The sequence below is a fragment of the Aphelocoma coerulescens genome, unplaced genomic scaffold (assembly GCF_041296385.1).
Source record: "Aphelocoma coerulescens isolate FSJ_1873_10779 unplaced genomic scaffold, UR_Acoe_1.0 HiC_scaffold_77, whole genome shotgun sequence".
In the NCBI taxonomy this organism is placed as follows: domain Eukaryota; kingdom Metazoa; phylum Chordata; class Aves; order Passeriformes; family Corvidae; genus Aphelocoma; species Aphelocoma coerulescens.
In genome coordinates this window covers 1428956-1455057 of record NW_027184063.1, presented here as the reverse complement: position 1 = coordinate 1455057, position 26102 = coordinate 1428956, and the positions used below count along the sequence as shown (strand labels likewise).

The window sequence follows — 26102 nt, the reverse complement described above, 5'->3', positions numbered from 1 at the left end:
TGGGGATCATCTGGAACAGAGGTCACCAGGTCTCTGCCCAATGGGGGTCACTGTGCATCACCCCACATGGATCCTCTGCTGCGAGATGAAGTTGGAGCAGTGCACAAAGCTCTTCCCGCACTCGGGGCACTCGAAGGGCTTCCCTTACTGGTGACACTGTTGGTGTGTGGTCAAGTGAGAGCTCCTGGAGAAGCTCTTCCTGCACTCAGGACACTTGTAGGGCCTCTCCCCAGTGTGGATTCGTTTGTGCCTGGTGAGGTTGGAGTTGGTACCTGAAGCCCTTCCCGCAGTCAGGGCAGCGGAAGGGCCTCTAATCCTCGTGAATCTGCTGGTGCAGGAGGAGACTTGAGCTGGTCTGAAACCTCTTCCCACATTCGCCACACTTGAAGGGCCGTTTCCTAGTGTGCATCATCTGGTGGCGAATCAGGTAGGAGCTCGTGCTGAAGCTTTTCCCACATTCCCCACACACATAGGGCCGTTCCCCGGTGTGGACCTGGCGGTGGCGGTTTAGGTAGGAGCTCTGGCTGAAGCTCTTCCCACATTCCCCACACACATAGGGCCTTTCTGCGATGTGGATCATCTGGTGGTGGATCAGGTTGGTGCTCCAGCTGAAGCTCTTCGCACATTCCAAGCACTTGTAGCGTTTCTCCCTAGCGTGACACTGCCCATGGATGACCAGATTTGAGCTCTGACTGGATCTCTGGCCACCTTCCTGGCACAGGGTGGGTCTTTCCTCCTCACAGCTCCCTGGGCTGCGTTTGCAGCCCCTCCTCCTGTGGGATCTCTGGGGCTTTTCCTCCCCGTTGGATTCCTGCGCTGTGGAGCTGCTCAAAATGGCCTCTTCCACCAGGTGTTGCCGCAGGGATTTGTCCTCCCTGGGCTCCATCCTCAGCTCCTTGTCTGGGGGAGGAAGGACAAGGAGAGGATGGGATTTGCCTCTGTGCCACAGGGAAGGGGAAGGAGATCCACCCAGTCCATCCCCGGCAGGACGGCATCGGCAGCGGGGCTGTCCTGCAGCCGGGGGTGATGCTGGGCTGGGAGATGGAGCAGGAGAGAGGGGGAAAGGGGCAGGGACTTCCTCCTCACCTGCCTGGGTGTCCCGGGGCATCTTCCTCTTTCTCACAGCCTCCTCCTCCATCTGGCCAAGGTTTGGGAGTGGGAAATCCTGGTTTGGAGGGAAAAACAAGGCGTGAATGTGTCTGCTCAGGGGTTGCTCCTGCCCAAGTCCTTCTCTAGAAGTCACCGGGCGTATCATGACTGTAAAATCCTCTCAAACACCGTGCTGGATTGAACTGGCATGAGAAATGAACCCCACTGCTCTACCCCAAGAGAGATGAAGGTGGGAGTTACAATTCACCAAAGAGATGACAAGAAATACCATGATACAGCTGTAACCCACAAAGGCTGAGTATAACCAGGCACCCTGGGACAAGAGCAGAACGGTGGTGCTTAGTTCCTGTGCTGAGCACCACCTGGTCCCGCTGCATGCAAAGCAAAAGGAAAGAAAACAAAACCTGTTGGTCGCAGTGGTAGACACACTGTCCTGTCCAAGTGATGGGTGCAGTCTTGTCGACAGCAGTGGCCACAGTCCTGTTGGAGTTCTGCTCCTGCCCTGGATCTGTTGAGCGTTGCCAGAAGGCCCCAAACCCAGATTTTATATGCTCAGGTTCAGGTGGGAATGCTCAGCCCCTCCCCCAGGGTGGGCAGTTTCACAATGGAATGATGTCATCCTGGGAGTCATGGGATATTTTGGGAGCCCTGATGATCTCAGTCCTTGCAGCTGCCAATTGTGCTGGGGCCATTCAGTCCATGATGGCCCATCAGCAGAGGTGAGCCCTCAGGCTGGGTGGGACTGTGCTGCTGCTGCTACCCCAGAGGGAGTTATCCCAGCTGAGTCATTGGTGTGCAGAAAAAGAAACACTGCCCTGCCTCCCAGGGTTTGCCTCTCCTTCCTTATCTCATTTAACAGCCAGCTCCTCACAGCCTGAGGGGTCGGGGGTGCACTGGGCAGCTCCTGCAAAGGACCCATCATGAACAGCTCATCAAAAATGAGATAAGGGGAGTGGAATGCACAGTTTGGTCCCACCCACAGAGGGCTAAAGTGGCACCCTGCTCCTGTCAGCAGCACAGGCTGGCAGGGAGATGGCATTGTAAGGTCTTGCTCCACTTGGCTTTCAGCCCACTAACCCACGGGCAGGGTCCCTTCCCACCCCAATCCTTCCGGGCTTCTGGCAGGGACTCGCTTCCCTTTCCTTCCTCCCTCTGCTTCCAGCTGGGAATGTGCTGGGAAATGTCCAGCAAAGCAGCCTTTGCTGTCTGCTCTGGGAGCCCACCCAGCTGCTGGACCTTGTCCCCTGGCCCTGCCAGCTCCTGTGGGAGGCATGGCAGGACCAGCACCATGCGAGCCTCGGGAATGCCCCTCTGGCATCCATGGCACAACCTCCAGGCATCTGGAATTCCAGTTCCCAGCAAGGAGAAGATGTTCCTGCCCTTGAAGGCAAAGCTCTCAGGAAGGAGCCAAAAGCCAAGTGCAGCAAGATCTTCCAGTGACATTTCACTGCCAGCCTTCATCACCTCATCCATGGTTGTTTTAGCTGGTGGATTGGGAACAAAATCAGGGGAGGGCCTTTGGTGGGAGCTGCCCTGGCTCCAGAGAGACACTGAGAGACAAACAGAGCAGGCAAAGAAAGGCAGAAGAGGAAGGAGAACACAAATACAATCAGCTGAGAAGGTGGCACTCTGGAAACCAGACCAGAACTGACTGAAAATAAATGAGACAGAAAGAAATAATTTGGAATTGTGATTTCCTATCAAAATACAATTTCCTGCCTTTCTCACAAACCTCCTCCTGCTGTCATTCAGCAGGGCTTTCACAAAGTGCTCTGCTGGGAGTGGATGTTCCAGGCTGCAGACACAAGGAAACCCGGAATGGGCTTCTTCCTGCTCCTGGGGAGTTTGACATCCTCAGCCGAGGAGATGAGGAGGCAGCAGAAGAAAAGGGCAGCTGGGGTTCACCCTTCCACAGGAATAAGAGGGGGAAAGTCTCTCGTCCTCTCTGTCTCTTCTCCCACAGGGATGTGAAGGCTGACCTCAGACCCCCAAGGGTCACATTCAGGGCTGCCTTCCTGGAATGCTCGTGTGGAATGGAGGGGCAGCGTGGCAGCACCTGGATCTTGGACCAGCCAGCTGCCCCCATGTTTGGAGGTGCCTGAGGAGGGCTGGAATGGTTCCAGGGACATCCTGCAGTTACACCTCAGCTGTCCCACTCTGCGTCCGCTCAGTCCCAATCCTTACCCTGATCCTGATCTCAATCTCACTCCACATTTAGACAAACTCAAAGTCCTGTGTTTAATCTCATCCAAGTCCCAGACTCCTCTAGTCCTAGACCCAATCCCAACCCCGGCCCTAAAGCCAATCCCACGTTTAGCCTTAACCCCAATCCCAGCTCTGATCCAAATCTCAGCCCTAACTCCAACCCCTGACCCAATCCAGGCCCCTTCCTAAACCCCCACCCCCAAACCAAATCCCACCTTTAGCCCGAGCTGCAATCCTGGCTGCAATTCCAGCCCCTGCCCCTGCTCCAGCCTTATCCCAAATCCCACGTTTAGCCCTTACTCCAAACCCAGCCCCAATTCCAACTCTAGCCCCAACCCCAGTGCCAAATTTAGCCCTAACTCCAGCCTCAACACCAGCCCTGGCCCACAATCCAGTCCAACATTTAGCTCTGGCCCACACTCAGCCCTAGCGGCAGCCCATACCCCATACCATTATTAGAGCTAATCCCAATCCCAGCCCCAATCCAGCCCCAATCCCAGCCCCAGCCCTCTACCCAATCCCACCTGTCGTGGGTTAGCAAAGCATCGTCTCGGGAGTGATGTTCTTGCAAAGGGGTGCTTACAGCTTCCTCTGTGACCTTACAGAACCTATCAGCTGGCCAGTTTGAATATGGACAATTCTTTAAACCACTTAAAATTGTGACCGCCTCTGTGATCCACACGTAAGAATAGACAAAGCCCGGGCAGAGCCCTCTCTTGTTTCTGGCACTGGGACAGGTGGCTGCAGGCCCCGTGCAGGGTCCGGCAGGCCTGGCCCATGCCTTGCTCGGGCCACGCCAGGTGCGGCCACGGCCATCCTGAAGCAGAATGGGCCCCGTTCCACCCACGGAACCCCCCCACAGCCCTGCCCTGTGCAGACGCGCTCCCCCTCTCCAGTGTGGCCAAGATTCAGCTGAAGCTGCCCTGCTGTCTGGCAAAGATCATGTGAGCAACAGCGATAACTGACATTCCAGCTGTAAGGCCTGGGTGACATTAACCCTTTTAGTGCTGTGAAGAGCTGAAAACCTGTGGGAAGAGAAAGAGGAGATGCTTGAAGCTGAAATTCTGTTGGAAAGCTATGATGTATCAGAGTACCCGTTGTAATTTCGTGAAGGCATGGGGGATGGAGCGTTCAACTTGTGCTTGAGAGCAAAAGCAGCTGCGCTGAGATAGGCAGATGCTGAAGCAGCTGTAAATTAATGAGAAGTTTGGACAGGGAGAGATGGAAGCGATGAAGACTTTTGCTCCAAATGGAAAAGGAAAAGACCTCAGTTCCTAGAGATGCTCCCAGAGATAGTCCTAGAGATGAAGATGAGGAAGACCCTTTGCTCCCAGGGAAGGAGAAGGGCCTCTGTTCTTAGAGATGAAATGCTCCCAGAGATGGGTGAAGAGAACTTCTGTTTCTGGACGGCTCAACCTTAAAATTGCACCCCAGTAGCTCAAGACTGGACCCTCAAAGGCAGTTGTGGGAAAAGCTGCAGGTTGTGGGAGGGGACTCTCACATGATGCGAGCAGAGAACCAACCTGGGCAGCTGTCTCGTTGTGATAATGTTTTCATAGCATGGGCAAGAGAGACTCCTCTTCCTAAATGGACTGAACAAGGTTATTATGGAAGTGGTAAACAGACTGAACATCTCAAGGGTTGTCTTTTTACACTGTCAGAGGAAGAAGGGAGAAAGGTGTGGGGGGGAAGAGAAGTGTTCATAAGGTGTGGTATGAGTTTTTTCTTCTTTTAGGTCAGTTAATAAACTTCTTTATATTCTTTCAAGTTTGGTGCCTGCTCTGCTTTTCTCCTAATTCTTATCTCACAGAGGGTAAACAGTAATGAGTATTTTGGACCAAACCACTACACACCTTTAGCCCTGACCCCAGTCCCAGCTCTAAGCCCACCCTCAGCCCTGCCCCCTGCCCCCAGCCCCCTCTCAGCCCCAATCCCAGCCTAATCCAGCCCAAATCCCGGTTTCACAGCAACCCCTCCCCAACCCCATTCCTGGCCCCGCCCCTGCCTGAAGCCACGCCCACCCCATCCCTTTTAGAACCTGTGCCCTCTCGACCAACCATGTTTCTTTCTCATGTTCTTTGCTCCGCCCCTCATTATTTGTCCCTCGACATCCATTGGCTGCTGCCATGGGGGGGGCGGGGCTCCCATGCCCAAATAAAGAGGCGATCGGGGGCTGTTGTTTAGTGCGGGATCTGGTGCTGCTGCGGCACAGAGGAGCGGGGAGAGAGGAGCAGAGCGGAGAGACAGGAGCGGGGTGAGCGGAGTGGAGTGGGCAGAGTGCAGGGGTGAGAGCCGAGCGGAGAAGACAGAGCCGAGCAGAGCTCCGCGCCCTCGGCCCTGAAAGGCGGGGGTCTCCAATCTTCTCTTGTCTGGGAATGATTCGGGGGTGGGGATGGTCTCTGTCCCTCTCACCCCACTCAGTGCCTGGTGAGGGTCTCTCTCCTTCTCCCCTTGGCATTCTCGGGTGGTGCTTGTGAGGGATTTTGGGGTGTCTCTGTCGCTCTCACCCCGATGGTGCTTGGGCAGGGTCACCCCAGGGGTGAGAGGGACAGAGACCCCCCCGGCCTCCCCAGGTATGAGAAGGTTGGAGAGCCCCTGAGCACACTGAGAAGTGTGAGGGACACAGAGCCCTTGGTCCCCAGTCCCGCACAAGCATTCCCTGGGGCAAGAGGGATGGAGATGCCCGAGCATCCCCAAGGCTGAAAGGGACAGGGAAACTGCCTTGGGAATGCCCTGGAGTGAGAGGGACAGGGACAACCCCACCAAGCCCCTCCCCAGCATCCCCCAGGGAGAGAGGCACAGAGACCCCTTGAGCATCCCCTGGGCACCGGACAAAATAAACTTGGCAGAAATCAAACTTAACTCTACCGAAAATGCTTGGAGGAATGTTTGCTCTTCCCACAAGTCACTTGTGATGAAAACACAAACAAACCCCAACCATGAATGAACCGACAGCACAAGCAGATATGGTGACAATTCAAAGGTCCAGTGGTTCCCGCACAGCTCCGGCTCAGCTGCTGGCAGGTTCCTGTAAAAGAAAAGTGAAAGTTCGGCCCAATACAGATGATTTAAAGGAAGGATAAACTCTGTGTAGCTGTCACAGAGGTGACAGGGATGAAGAGAAAAATGATTCTCACATTTGGCAAAGGGCCCAGCCTGTGAAAGAGAAGAGGGGGGAGAGCAAGGGAGTGACAGGGACAGAGACCTCCCCTGGGGAGGGGCGAGTGTGACACTGTCCCCTGTGTGTGTGGCCTTCCCGGGGTGGGGGTTTCACAGCGGAGCCAGTCTGGGTAAAGGGGGTGGTGTCCACTCCCCCTGGGCAGGGCTTACCCCACACCCCCAAACTCTCCTCCTGCCCCCTTGGTTGGGGGATGGGGGTACAAACCTGGCCTCAGCAAATGGGTCTGGGGGCTGGGGCCTCCCCCAGCCAGGGCTGATTTTCAGGACAGCTCTGGCCTTGGCTTTCTGGTGGATTCATTCTCCTCCCTCAGCCTTGTTTCCTTCTCCCTAGACCTGAGATCCCTGGCTAAGAGTCCCCCTTTCCCTGATCTCAAGGTCCCTTAGCTCAACTTGCAGGCCAAAGTTCCCCTCAGGAGGCACATCCAGGGACAGGGGGTGCTTGGGTGGTGGCAGCTCCTTTATACAGTTCTGCCATAATGGGCAAAAAGCCCTTCCTGACAAAGTTTCAGCTGTGAACCACAACATTTCAGTCTCACAGCAGCCCCCAGAGCATCCCCCGTGTTGCCAGATGGAAAATCCTCTGTGCCAGGTGGGCTCCCACAAGGCTCATTCCTCAAACCTGTCTTGGGGCTGAGTCAGGGATGCAGTATCCCATGATGGTTTGTGCTTAGCGAGTGGGAACCTTCTGTTCCCGTGGTGTTGTTTGTTCTGTTGTGCTCTCTCTGTATTTTATAGTAAAGAGCTGTTCCTCCTTTTCCTGCATTTTTGCTTAGGAGCCCTATAATTTTGGAATTGGATCCAAGGGGATCATCGGGGCACTGCTGGGCTCCATGGAAGCAAGGGGCCAGTGTGATTCTGAGAGGCCCCATGGATCCAAGGAGACCATTGTGCTCCTGCAGGTCCTCATGGAATCGCAGAGTCCATTGTGACACTGCTGGGCCCCATGGAGCCAAGGACACTTTTGTGACACTGAGGGGCCCTGTGGAACCAATGGAACCTGGAACAGCTCAGGCTGGCTTGGCCTCCTGGTGGCCACCTGACAGCTCCAGCTGATCTTGGAATGTTGAGAGTCGCTTCTCATCTGCCCCTGGAGCTCTGGGGCTCTGTGCTTTCCTTCCTATGGAACAGATCTGTCCTTCTCCTCCAGGGGCCCATGGCCAAAACTGAGATTCCTCTTCCAAATTTCTGTGTATCCAAGGACTGTTGCCAGATGAAATCTACCAGGACAATCAGATCTGCCGGGCTTGGCCTCCCAGGGATCCCTTCTCCTCTGCCTTTGAGACACTGAAGTCTGTTTGGCGTCAGGCTGTTCCGCAGGCAATCCTGCTTCCTTCAGGGCTGCTGTTGCCCCTGTGCCCACTGCCCCCTGAAAGAACAGGCTGCCCTGTGGGGGAACAAATGCTGCTTCTCCTGGGGAAAGCCTCAGCAAGGGCTCAGTTTGCCGTTGCGGTGACTGCAGGAAAGGAGCACCCCACCATGGGGCATTTCTTGGTCAGCTCCAGACATAAAGAGTGGGAAACTGTCTGAGACTCGGGTTGTGGCCTCGAAGACACCACTGTGGTTTGCAGGGAGCTGCAGGGCAGCACAGCCCTCTCTGTGCCCAGGAGTGGTCAGTTTGGAGGTGGTGTTGGATCTGATGGGGACAAGGGTGTACCCTGTGGGGCTGGGGGTGGCCTTGAGAGTTTCCATGGCACTGAGGAGGAGCTCCATAGATGGGGGTTGCTGTCTGGGGCTGAGGGGCTGTAGGGGATTGGGAGAGCTGTACCTGGCCAAGGGAATGTGTGTTGGGGGGAAGCCGTGACCTCTCGGCCCAGTATGTCCTCCAGAGCCACCGTTTCCACTCTGTCTCTGTCCCCAGCCATCACCCCAAAGCTGCTCAGGGGCTCTGGGGAATGGGCAAAGATTCATTGGGGACATGGGCAGGAAGACCATGGGGGTGTCCTCAAACTGGGCACTGTGCGGGTCCCAGGCGGGGACAGGACTCAGTGGGTGGGAGGAGCGGGACTGGGCTGGGCTGTGCCCAGGCTGGGGGGATGTGTCCGAGGTTCCCCGACCCCTGTGGTGTGGGGGTGCATTGGGGGCACCCCCCTGTGGCCTGTGGGGGTGCTGGAACCCCCCACCCATGGGTGCTGTTGCTGCAGGTTCTGGGTGTCTCTGCTCTGCCATGTGTCACAACAACTCCTCCAGCCGTCATTTTGTTTCACCGAGGGGCTGGATGTCACTTGCATGACCCTGGGGACAAGAGGAGAAGACTGGGGACAGTCACTTCAGATGGAAGGAGAGAGAGTTGCACATTTTGATCGAGCCCCACGAGGGCCAGTACAAGGTGAGACCCCCAGCAGTGGCAGCTCAGCTCCCCATGGCAGGCACAGCCGTGCTCCTGGGGGCATCGGTCACCCACTGTCCCTGATGTCCCTGCTGTCCCCTCTGTCCCTGCCATCCCCATGTCCCTGCAAATCACGGTGAACCAACAGAAATCGCCGTGGAAAGTGGAAACATCCTGTCCTCGGGCAGGGCTCTCAGGGTGGCAGGAGATGTCACCCTGGAGCTCGTGGAATGGAACCCACATGACTGGTGCTGGTATGGGTGGGGACCTGCTGGGCTGGGGACCTCCAGGGGGACAGGGACCTCTAGGGATGGTTGTGGACCCCAGGAGGCTGAGGAGGTCCATGGACTGGAGATCCCCAGGGGCTCAGAGGACACACAGAGGTGGGGAACGGGGTGGGTGAGGTCCCTGTGCCACGATGGCCCTGTTCCCAGCTCCATGTGCCTCTGCTCCCTCCCACACATGGCTGCAGGTGTCAGGGACATCTGGACAGGGTGGAAGGGATGTCAGAGTGGGGGGTACCTTGGAATAGCCCACGTGGGTTGTGGAGTGGGGGGCACAGGAGGGTCTATGGACAGATGGGTACCTGGCTGCATGGGCCTCTGGAATTACCCTGGCCGTCGCACCATGCTCATGGTGCCCTTCCCTTCCCCCACCTGAGCCTGTGGGGGCACCTGTGGGGGACAGGGTGACTCAGAATGTCTCCTAGTGGGGCCTGATGGAACACAGGAGACCATAGTGAGGGTATGGAGCCCCATTGATCCAAGGGTCCAGTGTGACACAGAGGAGCCTCATGGAACCCAAGGGACCAGAGAAAGGTTATGGAACCTCATGCAACCATGGCTCCACTATGACACACCAGGGCCTAATGCAGCTTCAGGAGACCACATTGAGGTTCTGGAACCTCATGGAAAAAAGCCTTAAAATGACACAGTGTGGCCTCACGGAACCCAGGATACCATAACCACTGTATAGAACCTCACGGAACCAAGGCTGCAGTGGGACACAGCGGGTCCTCATGGAACCCAATAGTCCATAGTGAGGTTATGGAAAGTCCTGGAACCAAGGCTATATAGCAACGAACCAGGGCCTCACGAACACAGGAGACCATTCTGAGGCTGTGGAATCCCATGGAACCAAGGCAACAGTATGTTTCAGCAGGGCATAACACAGCTCAGGAGACCACAGTGAGGTCTTGGAACCTCATGGAAGCAAGGCTCTGATTTGACACAGTGAGGCCTGTTGGAATAAAAGAGACCACAGTGGAGTTCTGGAACCCAATGGAACCAGGGCTCTACTGTGACTCAACGGAGCCTCATGGAACCCAAGAGACCACAGTTGTGGAATATGGGATTACATTTGTTAAAGTGATTGAAGCTTATGCTCAGCAGAAGGCCCTGTGGGAAAGGCCCCGCTGCGGGCTGGGTGGTTGGAAGTTGGGTGAAGGGTGAGAGGCAGCTGCGAGTGAGAAGAGAGTCGGTTGAGTGAATATCCCTGGAAAAAAGAAGGAGATTGGACCTGTATGGCGGCTCCTACATCGGCAAACTACTGATATTGCTGATGTGAAATTAAGCACCCTGCTGGACTGGGTGTCCGATCAGGTTAGAGATTTTCCCTTCAGTGGGCCCCTTCAATCAGAAGCCTGGCAAGTGGTAGGGCAGAGACTTTTTGATATCGCCAGGGACAGCGATGCCAAAGCTTGCAGGCACCTCGCTACATGGGGAACGATCATGGCGGTCTTTAAGTGAAGTCGAATGGATGTTGGCCATTACGCGGCTTCAGAAGCTGATTCCCCTGAGCCCTCAGTGCCACCAGAACCTGTATCCAATGCATCCGGCTACCCCGAGATTCTCCCATCCCCTACGGAATTGATTTACATGATAAAAAAAATCCCTACACAGTTGGCCCCCTTGGCACGGAAGTCCCAGACCGCAAGCAAGCATCGGACTCCCTTCCTGCCCAGAATGATGACATTGTAACCCAGCACTGGCGGAAGTGTAGGGAAGCCGCGATGGAGGAGAACGACCTGGCGGTCGTTACTGCCTGTCCGGTTATATATGCGCCGAAGCAACGCCCGGCCTACAGGGAACTAGATTATAATCAAAGAACTGAGGATGCTAGTAAAGGAAAGCGGCGTATCCTTCTGTGATGTCCTAACTTACCTGGAGTCCATAAGTACCGTGTACGTCCTCGTACCTAATGACTGCAAAAGCATAATGAGAATGATCTTGACAGTGACGCAGTTTGCAGGCTGGCTCACCGACTACCGTGAGCTGTGTACTACCCAGGCGGAAGTGCTGCGAGACAGAAATCCACCCATCGTTGCCGCACAGCTGAGCGGAGAGGGTCCGTACGCAGTCCCTACAGCGCAGACAGGCTATCTGTGTGACGTCTATGATATCATCACCCACCTAGCCCGGCAAGCCCTGCGGCGACTCTCGGGGACGGGTATTGATTCTAATGTGTCTTTTGCTAAGATCTTACAGGGTCTGGCGGAGTCATTTGTACAGTTCCTGGACAGACTGCAAGCCGCACTCTGCCGGAGAGCCGGTAAGGATGAGGCCAGAGCTTTTTTGTTGCAGCAGCTTGCTTTGTAAATGCAAATGAAGACTGCAGAAAAGCATTGCTTGCTGTTCGTAACCCGCACACTTGCGACATAGCAGATATGGTTAGAGCATGCCAAAATGTGGGTTCTGCCACTCATGGAACCAAGGCTCTGATGTGATACCGTGGGGCCTATGTGAACACAGGAATCCATTGTGACTCTATGGAATCTTCTGGACCAAGGCTCCAACATGTCACATTGGAGCCTCATGGAACCAGGAGACCACAGCCACCAAATGGAACCTCATGGAATTAAGCATCCAGTGGGACAGAGCAGGGCCTAATGCAGCTCGAGACTGAGTCCATAATGAGGTTATGGAACCTCATGGAGCCAAGGCATAAAGCTGTCAGGGACTGAAATGGTTCATGCCTTAAACATTGTTATGAAGGAGTTTTGCCCATTCTAGCAAAAACTGTAACAAGAAGCTACAGCCACAGAAGCCCAGCCCTCCTTGAAGATGCCTGACTGGCACTTTGGACTGGGAGTTCAGTCACAGAGCTAAGAGAAAGGGGACACTACTGTGCAATCATCTCAGGTTCTAGGCAGAAGTAATCAAGGCTGAGGGAAAAGAACACATCCACAAGAAAACCAAAGAGCACAAAATCATGGCTGGCTGGGTTTGGGGTGGAGGAGACCACAGTCCACAGAGGGCCTACACAGGTTTACACAGACTCCCCTGCCACTGAGGGGGGACAAGGAGGTTTCAGGTCTGTGGTGCCACCTCTGGTCAGAGGCACTGAACACCCATCCTCCCTTACACAAACTGGCCCAGCTGGGAAACCTCCAACACTGGAAAGGCCATATCCACGGGATATTCACATGAGAGGCAGCTGAGGGGGTGTCATAATCCATCAAAGACCTCCCAAAGTGCTCCCAAAATTTATTCCTGAGGCCTTGCTCCACAGGACTGCACGTGATGCAAAGTGATGCAGCAGACCCAGAGTCTGCGGCAAGAGACAGTGTCCAAGTGCCCTCCCCCAGGGGAGGTACCTGGGCATTCCCACCTGCCCTGAGCATATATTAATCCATTGGATTCTGTGCTTTTAGGGGGACTCTTACCACCAAAAAGACCAGCTGGAGAGCATCATTGGGATCCCAGTGGGATCCGTGGAGTGGTGTATTTTCTTTCATCTGTCTCTCTCACTCTCTGCCCCCCCAACCTCTTTTCTATCTTTCTCTTCTGTCTCTCTCTCTCTCTCTCTCTCTCATATTTGCTATTAAATAAAGCCCATACTATTGACTTTGGTCTTGGTCTTGTTTGCACCTTAATTTGGGCAGAGGCATTTCTAATTCCTTTCATGATTGGACTGTGACATCCTGCTGTGCTGAGAGTTTACACTTAGTTCCATGAGATATTTCTGTGTGACAGTGTTCTCCTGGGTTCCAAGAGGCCCCACTGTGTCACAATAGAGCCTTGGTTCCATGAGATTCCATTGCCCCCAGTGGTTTCCTGGGTTCCAAGAGGCCCCACTGTGTCACAGCGGCCCCTTGCTTCCACAAGCCATGCCACGGTCCCAGTTGCACCTGGCTTCCATGAGGCGCTGCTGTGTTCACAATTGACACTTGGTTCCATGAGATTTCACTGCATCACAATGTTCTCCTTAGTTTCAGGAGAGGCTGACGTGTTGACAATTGACCCTTGGTTCCTTGAGATTCCGTTGCATCACAGAAGTCTCCTTGGTTCCATGAGGCCCTCCTCTGCCACTAGGGAGCCGTAGTTCCATGTTTTTCCATTGTGTGTCAATGGCTTCCAGTGCTCTGTGAGGCCACAACATCAAACAGTGGACATTTGCTTCCTTCGGTTTCCTCGGTGTTCCAATGGTCTCCTGGTTTCCATGCAGCCCCTCTTTGGAACAACTGAGACTTGCTTCCCGGAGGTTCTATTGCGTCACAATGGTCTCCTGGCTTCATTGAGGCCCCACTGTCTTTACAATGGACACTTGGTTCCCCAAGATTCCATGGCGTCACGGTGCTCTCCTGTGATTCATCAGGCTGTGCTGTGTCACCATGGACACTTGCTTCCTCAAAGGCTGGAGTTGTCCCAGTGGCACTGGCTGTCCCTCAGGCCGCGCTTGTTCCAATGGCACCTTGGTTCCATGAGAATCCATTGCCCCACACTGGTCTCCTGGGTGCCACGGGGCCTTTCTGTGTCACAGTAGACCCTTGATTGCACCAGCCTTGGCAATTTCCCAGTGGAATCTGGGTTCCATGAGACCCTGCCATGTCACAATTGACCACTGGTTCCATGAAACTCCATTGTGACCCTGTGCTCTTCTAGGTCCCATGAAGCCTTGCTGTGCCACAATGGCGCCTTCTTTCTACTGGGCCTGGCAATGTTTCTGTGGCCATTGTGTTCCATGAGGCCTCACTCTATAACAACTGGCCCTTGATTCCATGAGATTCCATTGCATCCCACAGATGTTCTGGGTTCCATGAAACCCCACTGTGTCACAATGGATGTTCTGGGTTCCATGAATGGTGGCACTGTTTCCACACCACCTCTGTCTGAAGAGGCCCCACTTTGTCACAATTGACTCTGGGTTCCATGGGCTGGGAAGAGCAGAGGTGGGAAGAGGCCCAGCAATTGTCCCTGGCTGTGCTGCTGTGCTGGGAGTCTCTTCCCTCCAGCTGTGCCCACAGGCACTGCCCCTGCAGAGCCAGAGAAGGGCTGAGGAACAAACCTTGGACACACAAGTCAGAGCAGACACTCCTTTTGATTCAAATGCACAGGGAAGAAGCCTCCTGAAAGTCTTTGGGTTTCCAAAGAAAGGCAGACGTTCATGTAGAAATGCTAAGAGCAGTACTACAGGATTTTATAAAAAACAGCATAACACTAGAAAAAGAAGAAAAGAAGGCACCAATGAAAAAATGGACAAATAGAAAAAAACCCCTGAGATTGTAAAGAGTTACATTCTGAAGGTTCTGGAGCAGAAAAGAGAGAGTTTATTGCTTCTGAAAAGATATAGTCATCATTTTCCTCAGGGCATCCTTGAGCTCCTGGCTCCTCAGGCTGTAGATGAGGGGGTTCAGGGCTGGAGGCACGCACCACCGAGTTCAGAACTGACACCACCACATCCAGGGATGGGGACGAGATGGAGGGGGGCTTCAGGTGAGCAAATGTGCTAGTGCTGAGAAACAGAGAGACCACGGCCAGGTGAGGGAGACACGTGCAAAAGGCTTTGTGCCGGCCCTGCTCAGAGGGGATCCTCAGCACGGCCCTGAAGAACTGCACATAGGAGAAAAGCATGAACACAAAACAACCCAAAAAAGGAGAAGTACTAAAAGCAAGAAGCCCAAATTCCCTCAGGTATGTGTCTGAGCAGGAGAGCCTGAGGATGTGTGGGATTTCACAGAAGAACTGGCCCAGGGCGTTGTCCTGGCACAGGGGCAGAGAAAATGTATTGGCCGTGTGCAGCAGAGCAGTGAGAAAGCCACTGGCCCAGGCAGCTGCTGCCATGTGGGCACAAGCTCTGCTGCCCAGGAGGGTCCCGTAGTGCAGGGCTTTGCAGATGGACACGTAGCAGTCATAGCACATGAGGGTGAGGAGGAAATCCTCTGTTCCAAGAAAGAAGACAATCAGAAACACCTGAGCAGCACATCCTGTGTAGGAGATGTGGCTGGTGCCCCAGAGGGAATTGTGCATGGCCTTGGGGACAGTGGTGCAGATGGAGCCCAGGTCGGTGAGGGCCAGGCTGAGCAGGAAGAAGAACATGGGGCTGTGCAGGTGCTGGCCGCAGGCTCCGGTGCTGATGATGGAGGCCGTTGGCCAGGAGGGCAGCCAGGGAGATGCCCAGGAAGAGGCAGAAGTGCAGGAGCTGCAGCTGCCGCGTGTCTGCCAATGGCAGCAGGAGGAAGTGGCTGATGGAGCTGCTGTTGGACATTGCTGTGTCTGGCCATGGGCACCTGTTCATGGAGAAAGGACAGTGATAAGTCAGGACAGGCTGCTTGGAGCCAAACCTGTGCCATTCCCTGCACACTGTCCCGCTGGGACTGCCCCACCCTTGTTCCTGCTCTGGGAAAACCTTCACCCAGTTGCCTGCCTGAGCTCCACTTGTGCTGTCTGAGTGTGCCAGGAGCAGCCAGGCCTGAGCGTGGGGGCTCTCGAGGAGCCATCCCTGCCCCGCTGCCCTGGGTTTGTGGCCGTGTGGCAGAGGGACAAGGCTGGAGAGTCAGGATTTGTCAGTGCACTCCCTCCTAGAAAGGCTTGGTAGCAGTTTTACTCTCAGTTCCACAGGACAGCGATGGCAGGAGTGAGTTTTAGGAAAGGTTTTCCTACCCACACATCATTCCTGCTTCTCTGAGGTTCTTGGAAGGACACAGCGAGGAGAGCCATGGGTGTACCCATGATGGTATCTCTGGGAGGGAGGCTCAGCTCATTCCCCTTTCCCATGGACTGCTTTGCCCACAGCCCAACATGGCACAGGGAAGCTTGGACATCCCATTCCCATGGACAGCCCTGTCTGGCAGGAATCCCAAGGGCAGAGCCTGACTCAGCTGCTGCAGATCCCAGAGCCCCCCTGAGAGCACCAGATAGCAGTGACAATGTCAGAGGAGTAATAATAATAACAATAACAAGGACAATAGCAGAGACTCAGAATGTTCTGTCATTCTGGGATTCCAACTCCTGTTCTGCTTCTCTCATCCCGCAACCTTCCCAACCTGCTCCAAGCAGGAAATCCAAACAGGTTCAGGAACGCTCCTGATCTTGACAGCAATCCCTGGCTTGCCTTCTTTTGGGAAGTGCCTCCGGAGCTGTGCCCAGGCTGGTCTGGAGCTGGGAGCAGCCCTGCCCCAGCCAGCAGCTCTCAGCAGCAGCACCTGCCCTGCTCAGGGTCGCTCCTTCCCCCCACTGCTCCTCCCCCAGCGCTGGCAGCAGCTCCCCGGGCCGGCTGAGAGCTGCCCCTGGCAGGCAGCAGAGTCCCTGCCCCAGCACAGCGCCCTGGGCTGCAGGACCCTGCTCTGCAGGACAGCCCTGGCCACCCCTGGCTGCAGCCCCGGCTGCTCAGCCCTGCAGCAGAGCCTGGCAAAAGGAGCTGCCTTGTGCTGGGCCTCGGGTGCTGCAGCACGGAAACCCAGCCCTGCCCTAGGGCCACATCCCCCAGACTGCAGCAACTCTGAGAGTGCTCTGCAAAGCTCTGAAAAGCTGTGGGATGGGCCAGCTTCAGGAGATGCCTCCAGGAGCTGCAGCTTCTCTTCCCACAGCCAGACAATGACTGTTTCAAACTCTCTGAGGATTTCTGCTCTGGTGAGCCCTCAGTGAGCTCTGCTCTGTGCTCCCAGCCCCGGCTGAGTTGAAGCCCTGTGAGCCTCTGTGCTGTGCCTGGGCTGGCTGCAGGCAGTGCCCCAGCCGTGCTGGGCTGTGCCCAGGAGCTGCTCCTGGCCAGAGCTGTCTCTCTGCAGCGCTGCCACTTGCCAAGTGCTGCCTGTGTGCCAGGAGCCCGGCCCAGCTCAGCAGCACAGATACAGCACAAGGACTGTAATGACCTTCTCAGGGCTTGGTGCTGAGGCCCTGAACATCAGTCCCTGATAGGGACTGGCAGAAACCTCTCAAGAATTCTGAGTCAGATTCAAACTCAAAATTCCTGACACTGTTAATGGGTCTCAGTGAGGGACATGACTGAGAAAGTGTCCCCAGGCTGCAGTCAGAGCAGAGAACTGGAGGCAGGGAGGACAGGAGGGGACAAAGAGAAGCCAAGTCTTGGTACCCTGGGGCACAGCAGCATCTGGGCCACCAAGGGCTGTGAGGAGACACCTTGTCCTGAGGCACCGGGGCCTCCTGGGCACAGCCCCAGCAAGGCTGGGCACTGTCAGCCCCTTGTCCTGCCCTCAGCATCCCCCCCACATCCCAGTGGCCTCAGGGATCTGCTGGAAGGAGTCCCTGGGGAGCCTTGGTCAGGAATGGCCCTGGGGGGGCTCCTGAATGCTCCCAGGGATTGCAGGTTTTCCAAAGGACTTTGGCTTTGGCTTTTGCCTTGGAATGTCTGAGAGCTTTGTGCAATCGTGGCCTCCAATTATCTGCTTTAATTAGTCCCTGGAGAGCCTTTGTCAGTAACAACACTCAGTGGGGCTCATTATTGCTTCAGGTTATTGGAGAAGGGTTAGAGGAGCACGGACATGGCTCATTGATAGAATGATTGGATCAATAATCCAACTGTACAAGTAAAAAGGCCTGTGTGAGAAAAATTCTACATGAGACAAATCCCTGTGTGAGAAACCAACCTGGGAACCAGAAGGGAGTTTTGAGAGGTGCAGCTGTGCTGATAAGATGGACTATCCCTAAGAAGGGAGGAAGATCTTTGATCTCTCAAGACAAAACATAAACAATAAGAAGCTTGCCAAATGTAGTCTTTTTATCTAACCCAATTATGTAGAGGTCAGAATGTGCTTTTATAAGTTTCAACTAATTAAAGAACTGATAAGCTTGTATTCAATACTCTATATAAGTGCCTTTGTATTGCTAATAAACGGAGCTTGCATATATCAATCGTATCGGTTGCCTGCAATGTCTCTCCTCACCTAAGTCGTCGATTTCATTTTGCAACATTTGGCGCCCGAGCAGAGACTGGGACTTCGTTTTCTTGTCGAGGTGAGCGGCCGAGAGGCTTCGATAGCAGCGATCGAAAGGCAAAAGATCAGCGGCTGCAGGCAAGCGCCTGATCCGTGCCTGGGCTGACTTTAACAAGAGGGGTCTGCCGATACGGCTGACAAGGGCTAAACCTGGGAAAAGGCTGCACAACTCCTGTCGACAGGGAAAGCAGTAAGAGGCTGAGATTGCGGTAAAGACGCAGATATGGAAACAAAGGTGGCCCTTAATTTATTTTTACGCTTTTTAGAAAAGCGGGGACTTAAGTATACCTTTATAAGGAACTAGCTGATCCAAGATCGTTTAAAATGAAAGCTACAGAAACAAGAGCTCTCAAAGTCACCTGGAGAGCAGTAACCAGCACTTTCGCAGAAGTAAAAACAAAAAAGACAGTTGCCGTGGTTGCCATAGAGACTGTAGAGAGCGGCAGCGCGGGCTGTAGCAGCTCCGCGAAAGAAACAGACGTGGGACGTCCGGCAGCAGCGCGGCTTCTACGGTTTCGTCAGCTGCAGAGCCAAAGCCGGCCGGGGCGGCTCGAAAACAGCCCCAAAAGAAAGAGAAGTACCAACAAATGATACAAAAAGTAATTAAAAAGCTTGCTGACTTATCTACACAAAGCATTCTGCAGTTTATCTTTACAGCAGATGTCCTGTGTCCAAATGATTGCATCAGCATCGCACAGTTGTTATTAACCCCTTCACAGTTCCTGCTCTGGGAACGAAAGTGCACTGCAACACTGCAGAATATCCTGCAACAACACGGACAAGTCATCGATACATCACTGACCAGAGAGGTGCCCAGCAAAGTGGTGCCATGCTACAGGACCCCGAAACGAGACGGCGCAGTCAGCATCAGCTCTTGAGAACAGTGATGCCACTACCATAACAGCTGGGACTGTGAGACCTGTCCTGAGGAGCCTTGAGAGAGGCTGAGACGTGGCTGAGTGAAGGAGCTGAGGACTTGCCAGATCCACCACTCTCCATAGCAGGAGAAATAGTGAGACTCTGGGGTGAATGTAACAGCTGCCCTAGGTGTTTGCTAGTGACTTGTGGTGGGTGTCAGAGAACTCTTTCCAAAGACAAAACTAAGAAAAATAATTGCATAAATTTTTGGGTATATTACATAAATTTTGGAGTATAACACCAAACTCAGAAGTAAAGTGAAAAATTGTTTTTCATCTGCCTTGAAATAAGAGTATTAGCAGGCATTTTCAATCAGCTGCCTGCCCATTTAGATCAAGTGAAAGCAGTCAATTTAGCAATTAGTTATGCATTTATGTTTTTACCTAGTGTTTTAGCAAACAAGCTTTATGCTATTTTGCTTAAACTTGCTTGCTGGAAGATGTTATGTTTAAGTTCTGTTACATTTAAGTTCTGTTAAGTTAAGTTAAGTTCTTTTAACTTTAATTTCTGTTAAGCTTGAGTTCTGCAGAATTTAAGTGATAAGGTTAAGTTGTGTAACGTTTAAGTAGTGTTAAGGTTAATTCGTGTTAAGTGTTGTTAAGTTTAAGCAAAGTTAAGTTTATGTGAAGTTAATTTTAAGTTCTGCTAAGTTGAAGTTCTGTAAAGTTTAAGTGATGTTAAGGTTAAGTTCTGTTAAGTGATGCTAAGGTTAAGTACTGCTGGGTATTTGGCATAAACTGTTGGCCCAGTCTGGGCCCAGTTTAATATGGAGTTGAGGGATAAGTTGAATATAACCTTGCAAATGCTTAATAAGTTAAGTGTGTGTGTTATTAGTGTTAGACATATAATATTATAAAGTTAAGTAGCCATTGATTTTCTACTATTAGCCCACAGCCCCGGCTGTGAAAGGTTCCAAGGCTTGTGCTGTTTAAATCTTTCTAACCACTTTTTCCTACTTCACTAATAGATAAGTGAGTTACATCAATTAACTACGTAATTATAGAAAAAAAGAAGACGGTTTCAACTTAGAGGGATGGTTAAAGTCATTAGGTTTAAAATCATAACTAGTTTTATTTGTGTAGCATTTGATTACTGTAGGACTAGTAATACTATTAGCAATAGTGTGCTTACTGTGTTTGTGCCAGTGCTTGCAAAAAATGATATACAAAATTACTACATCTGTAGCCAATCAAATATTGCCTTTACAAAAAGAAAAAAGGGGAATTATTGGAGAATGGTTAGAGGAGCAGGGACATGGCTCATTGATAGAATGATTGGATCAATAATCCAACTGTACAAGTAAAAAGGCCTGTGTGAGAAAAATTCTACATGAGACAAATCCCTGTGTGAGAAACCAACCTGGGAACCAGAAGGGAGTTTTGAGAGGTGCAGCTGTGCTGATAAGATGGACTATCCCTAAGAAGGGAGGAAGATCTTTGATCTCTCAAGACAAAACATAAACAATAAGAAGCTTGCCAAATGTAGTCTTTTTATCTAACCCAATTATGTAGAGGTCAGAATGTGCTTTTATAAGTTTCAACTAATTAAAGAACTGATAAGCTTGTATTCAATACTCTATATAAGTGCCTTTGTATTGCTAATAAACGGAGCTTGCATATATCAATCGTATCGGTTGCCTGCAAGATCTCTCCTCACCTAAGTCGTCGATTCATTTTGCAACATCAGGGTGCTTCTGTTTGGTAAGTACTTGGTGCTTCCCTATTGATACCAACTCTAGGAGAGGTTTGTGCAATCAAGGCCCCCAATTATCTGCTTTAATTAGTCCTTGGAGAGCCTTTGTCAGTACCAACACTCAGTGGGGCTCATTAATGCTTCAGGGTGCTTCTGTTTTGTAAGTACTTGGTGCTTCCCTTTTGATACCAACACTATGAGAGGTTTGTGCAATCTCCTCTCAGGCCCTGAGGTTCCAGGGCTCAGCATCAAATGCACCACGGGGCTCATTAGGATCAAGCAAGTCCTGACAAACCGCGGCTCGGCCTTGATTTCCCTCTGCTCGAGTGCAGTTCATTAGGAAAGTTTCCTACTGCAGTTGTGGAGAAATATTTCAAAGAGCTTCCAATAAATACGTATTCTTATTTTAAGGGGTGTATTTCATTGCTGTTCTCTTTAGAGAAGAGGTGATTGCAGCATTCTGTGATTGCTATTGGTGCAGGGTCTCTCCTCAGGAGGTCTGGCCTGGTCACAGAAGCTGTGCCTTGAGGTCTGACCCAGTGTGGACAACGCTGCTCCACATCCCCAAGCCCATGCTGTCTCTCCTCACTCACCTGGGACCTGCTTTGCTTGGAGAACTGGCTGCACTCAGCCAAGGAGGGGTTTCCTTCTTTTTTTTTAAAGAATCTGAAATTCCTAAGTTTCCCCACTGAAAACAGGCACCCTCCTCAAAGTGTGCCAAGCCCAAGGTGCCACCAAGACCACTCCAGGCATGGCCTGGGCCAGCTGTGAGGGTGGATGATCATCCCAACCTGCACTGGGCCATTGCAAGGGACTGTGGTCATGGACACTGACCAATGCTGTGGCCATGGACACTGACCCCCACTGCAGGGGTTGGATGCCATGGCAACCCTCAGCAGTTCCAGTTCCCTTGGAAACCCCCCCCAGGACCCATTTCTGCACTCAGGGTCCGTGGCCACTTGCCCGCAGACCTGTGGCTGCCCTCGGCTGCCATGGCAGCCCTCAGGACAGAGCAGTGCCGGGGCTGGTGCCAGCTACAATTGCAGTGACACTCGCTGATGCCCTCAGGTGCCACGGCAGCGGCCACAGGGACCCGTTCCTCACTTTGGTGCCACGGACACCAACGCTTGGCCCCGCTGCCATGGGGATTGGCACGGTCACCTGCACTCAGGGCCCGTGGCCGGGCACTGCTGCCATGGACACGGGCACTGAGCCCTGGGACACAGTTGGCTGCCGTGGCCACCAGCCCAAGGTCCTGTGGCCAGGGCCCGGGGCATGGAAAGGAGCCCATGGAGCCGTGGTGATGGTGGATGGCCACAGGGTGCTGCTGTGGGCTGTGGCAGAGGGAATTTCCTTGCCAGGCCTTTCTGTGGGGCTGTGTTTGGCTCTGTGCTGAGCACAGCGTTGATCACACAGAGATGGTTTTGTTCTTGCTGAGCCTGCACAGAGCCAAGGCCTTTCCTGCCCATCGTCCGGCCATGCTGGGGAGGGGCTGGGGGTGTGGAGGAGCTTGGCAGGGGTCACAGCCAGGACAGGTGACCCCAGGTGACCTCAGGGATATCCCAGACCACAGGACATCATGGCCAGTGTATAAAGTGGGGGGAACAAGGAGGAAGGGGGGACATTTGGAGTGAGGGTTTGTGTTTTCCCAGGTAACTCTTAGGCAGGATGGGGTCCTGTTTTGCCAGTGGGCAGGGTCAGCACCAAAGACACAGACACCAACTGATGGAATTGTGTAATTTATATAATGCAAAACTGCAAAGAATTACAAAAAGGGAAGCTCAGCAAAGCACACAATCATTAGCAAAGAATTACAAAAGGTTAAGCTCAGCAATGCCCCCAATCATCACTGCCAAAGATTGCCTGCAGTGATTAACCAAGCTCCATCCCCTGTAACCCTCAGACTTTACCATCAGCCAGACCCACCCATCAGCTGGGGGAAGCTGTCCCAGCCAAGGACTGCAGAGCCACTCCTGCACACTGGGAATTCCTGCAGTGCCTCCACCTTTGCAGGCAACGAGGCTCCACCCTCGCTGTGAGAGGGCCCAGCTTTTACACTGTCAAACAAACAAGCTGACATCACTTCCAGTGTGGGAACATTTGGTTTCAGTCTTCTCTTTGGCTTCTCCTAAAGCCTGGCCAGGGCTCAAGGAGGAACAAGGGAGTTGACTTTGATCCTTCACCCCCAAACAAGGCCAGATGGGGTCTTGTCTGGTTTTCAAACACAGAAAGGTAAATCCACCTTTCACCAATGAACACATAGAGAGATCATATTGCTCATAATGCTTCATGAATGAGCAGATACAAAGATAACTTTTGGTTGGAAGGTTCATCTAGAGGTCAACTTTGACTCAGGGCCTGTTGTTCAGGCCTTGCTGCTTTAATCAGTGCTTGGACCTACAGATGAATTACAACCTGCATACCAATTCTTTCGATAATAGAACCTTCGATTTAAGTATTAGGCATAAAGGCATCTGTCCTGGGTTGCAGTGTGTTCTATTACTGTCATACATGAAATCCCTATTTGTGCTTGGTCTTTGCGTATTAAGTGCCTTAATTAATTTGAGCTTAATATTTTTAAATTGAATGTTAAAATTAACCCATCAGCCCAGGTACACAGATCAAGTTTTTATGGTCTTCCTGTGTTTACTGTATACTTTTACAAGTGATTTAAGATGTGTTGGATGTATTTTTTTATGTTTTACTTGTACCTCGGTTTCAAGGCAGATTTTAAAAACCCCGGTTGCAACAAACAGCCCAGCCCCCATAGCCATACCCCGGTAAGCTCCATGACTCTTATCTCAACTAATACCACCCCTCTGACAAGGAGGAGCCATTGGTTGACAGAGGTAATCTGTCAAAGGGAAAACACCAATCACCTTAAACTGTGGGCAGACTGTGGGTGGAGCAAAAGCTATAAAGGTACAAGAGAAAGACACGTCCTCTCTCATTTCCCCTTCCCCTCCAGCTTGCTAAGTTCAGTGCTGGAGAAACCTACTCCTTTTCAGGGGCCTTTAGAAATATATATATTTCTTTTTGACCAGCCTAGCACTGCAAGTTTTTTTTCTCTACTTGAGGTTCAGAGCTGCCTAAGCCTGAAGCTCCCGAATCCCTGCGCTCCTGGGGCATACCTCCTGAGCCACTAGGATCCCAAATTTTTATATTTTGTTAATTTTTGCAATTTTTCAATTTTTCTGTTTTAATAAATTGTTTTAATTTCTACAAAGAGTTGTCTCATTCCTCACAATTACCATCCTCATGAGCTGTTGAAATCAGGTGGGGCAGTGTTTCCTTGCCTCCTCCCCCCAGACTATCTTGCTGTTAATGGCCCATTCCTGCCCCATGACTCAGAGATAACTCCCTCCAGACTATCTTCTGTTAATGAGCCTAATCAACACTTGGCCTCATGACTCATTACCCCATTGTGAGATGCTCCACCCAGAGGGAGGAACCAAGCATTCCATCCTGGATATAATCTGAGATTCTGAACACCAGAAACTACCCTTCCACTGGATTTCCAGAGGACAGGAGCTACTCAGCCACCACTGGACCTGAGGAAGAGCAGACCCTTTTTTCTACAGCATCACCACTTCAGAGGACTGCAGCCACCATTCTACCAGACTGCTACCACCACCCTGATTAACAGGGACTCAGGTTGTATCTTGACTCTGTCAGTCTGAACCAGTGTTTTCTGCCTTTATTTTTGTTTTCCTATTAAATTGTTATTCTGACTTGGTGTCTCCCACTAGTTTGTTTTCCAACTAGTACAGCATCGCCTCTTGTTCTTCAATTGAGTTCTCTTCAAGTTCTTTACCCAGAGCTATAATTCACATTCTTTTTAAAACATGCCTAATTAGTCGCTATTCTCTGTTATTTATCAAATCCACCTTTTTTCTTGAGACTGTGTCTCTTTTTAGACAAGTCTCAGTGCTCCATTTCCCAGCCCAAAGTGTCACAAGAGCTCTCACATGGAATCATAACACACCAAGTGCTCACACTGCAGTGATTACAGTGACTGCCACAAATGCATTGCACAGCAGCCTCCAATTTGGCAGCCATGAAGCCAATGACACCAAGAAGAATTTTCTTATTCCTGTCGCTCTTCTACTGCTCTTTCTATCGAGGTGATTCCTGATTGTTGGACTTCAAACCCATCACTGGTAGAAGTGAACATTCCTGTCCTAGAAAGGCACAGGTTCCTCCTTGACCAGTCTCTCGGTTTTTTGAGACAAAATTTTAGGAGGAAGTGATGCCTTAGGTTTTACCTTCTCTATTTTTCAAATTCTGTACTGCTTAGTGTGTAACTCGGAAGTTTCTTGTAGCCTGTTCATTTCTGCTCTCTCGTGCTAGGTAGACATAACAAAGCCTCTCTGGGCCTGCTCTTCAAGGACACCCAGACCATCCTAGGCCCAAAAAGTATCACCCAAAGAGCCTCTATGGGAGGGAGCACAGGGAAAATGCCGTCATTAAACTGAAGCTTTAATTGGAGAATTAAGCCTGCTATGTAAATGAACCAAACCTATAAAAGTGTGAAGAACTCGTGAGCTGTGTGAAGAACTCGTGAGCTGTCATCCATCTTGGGGTCCATCTTGGCAATAGCCTCTGGCTCCCCAGGGGGTACCTTTGAAGGCCTTTCAAATAAATACCTACTTTTATTCCCTTACTCCTGTCTAGTCTCTGTTTCTAGGAGGCCTCTTAAGGCATCAGAAGTGCTCCAGAATGAGCGTCTCCTCCAAAGGCAAAAAGGCCCTCCCCTTTTCCTCCACCAATGAGACCAATTGTTCACAGCAAGTGACAGTGGGAAAAAACCCAGTTTATTAACACAAAAGAAAACAGGGTAGAACAGGAAAAAACAAACCTCAAAATACAGGAAATGCCCAGAGAGGGAACCGACACAGAGGCTCGGACCAGCTGGGGCCATCCTGCGAGCCTGCTGAGGCCACCCCGCAGGCTCCCCAGACCAGAGGGAAGGGAAGGGAGGCAGTGAGGCAAGGTTGAGGGAAGGGAAAAAGAACAAAAAAACTCCAACTGAACCTTTTTCCAGCTAGCCAGAACAAAACCCTAAAGAGCCACACAGCACTCCTGGCGCACTCCCTCCCAGGCCCCGCCGAGACTCTCAAGCCCCTGAGCAATTGGGCCCCCACCATTCAACCGACCCCCACTCGGTCCCATGGTTCTGGCCGTGCCCCCGGGGTCCACCTTAAAGATGCAGCCTCCTTGGGCATTGAGCAGACGGTTAAGGAATAAAGCGGCTTCACAACATCATCCCAGGACATTCCACCCCTTATTCCATACCGTCTGCTCAATGCCCAAATTAATACATTTCAACTCAAAACACACACATTTATCCATATTTATACAGCTATATACAAACAGTGGCAGTGACACTCAACAAACATGTACAGGCATTCAGACATTACAAGCGGTTCTCACCCACCATCAAATCTCCCTGCGGTATGCAACGTGTTTCTCCATTCTTCTGCATTACCCTCCATGTAC

The 26102-nt window shown here is 52.1% G+C and overlaps 2 pseudogenes; both read right to left on the bottom strand.

Annotated features, from left to right (window-relative positions):
• LOC138102480 (zinc finger protein 850-like) overlaps positions 1–26102 on the bottom strand; it is a 289839-nt pseudogene that overhangs the window by 255980 nt on the left and 7757 nt on the right.
• On the bottom strand, positions 14370–15307 carry LOC138102468 (olfactory receptor 14J1-like; annotated as a pseudogene).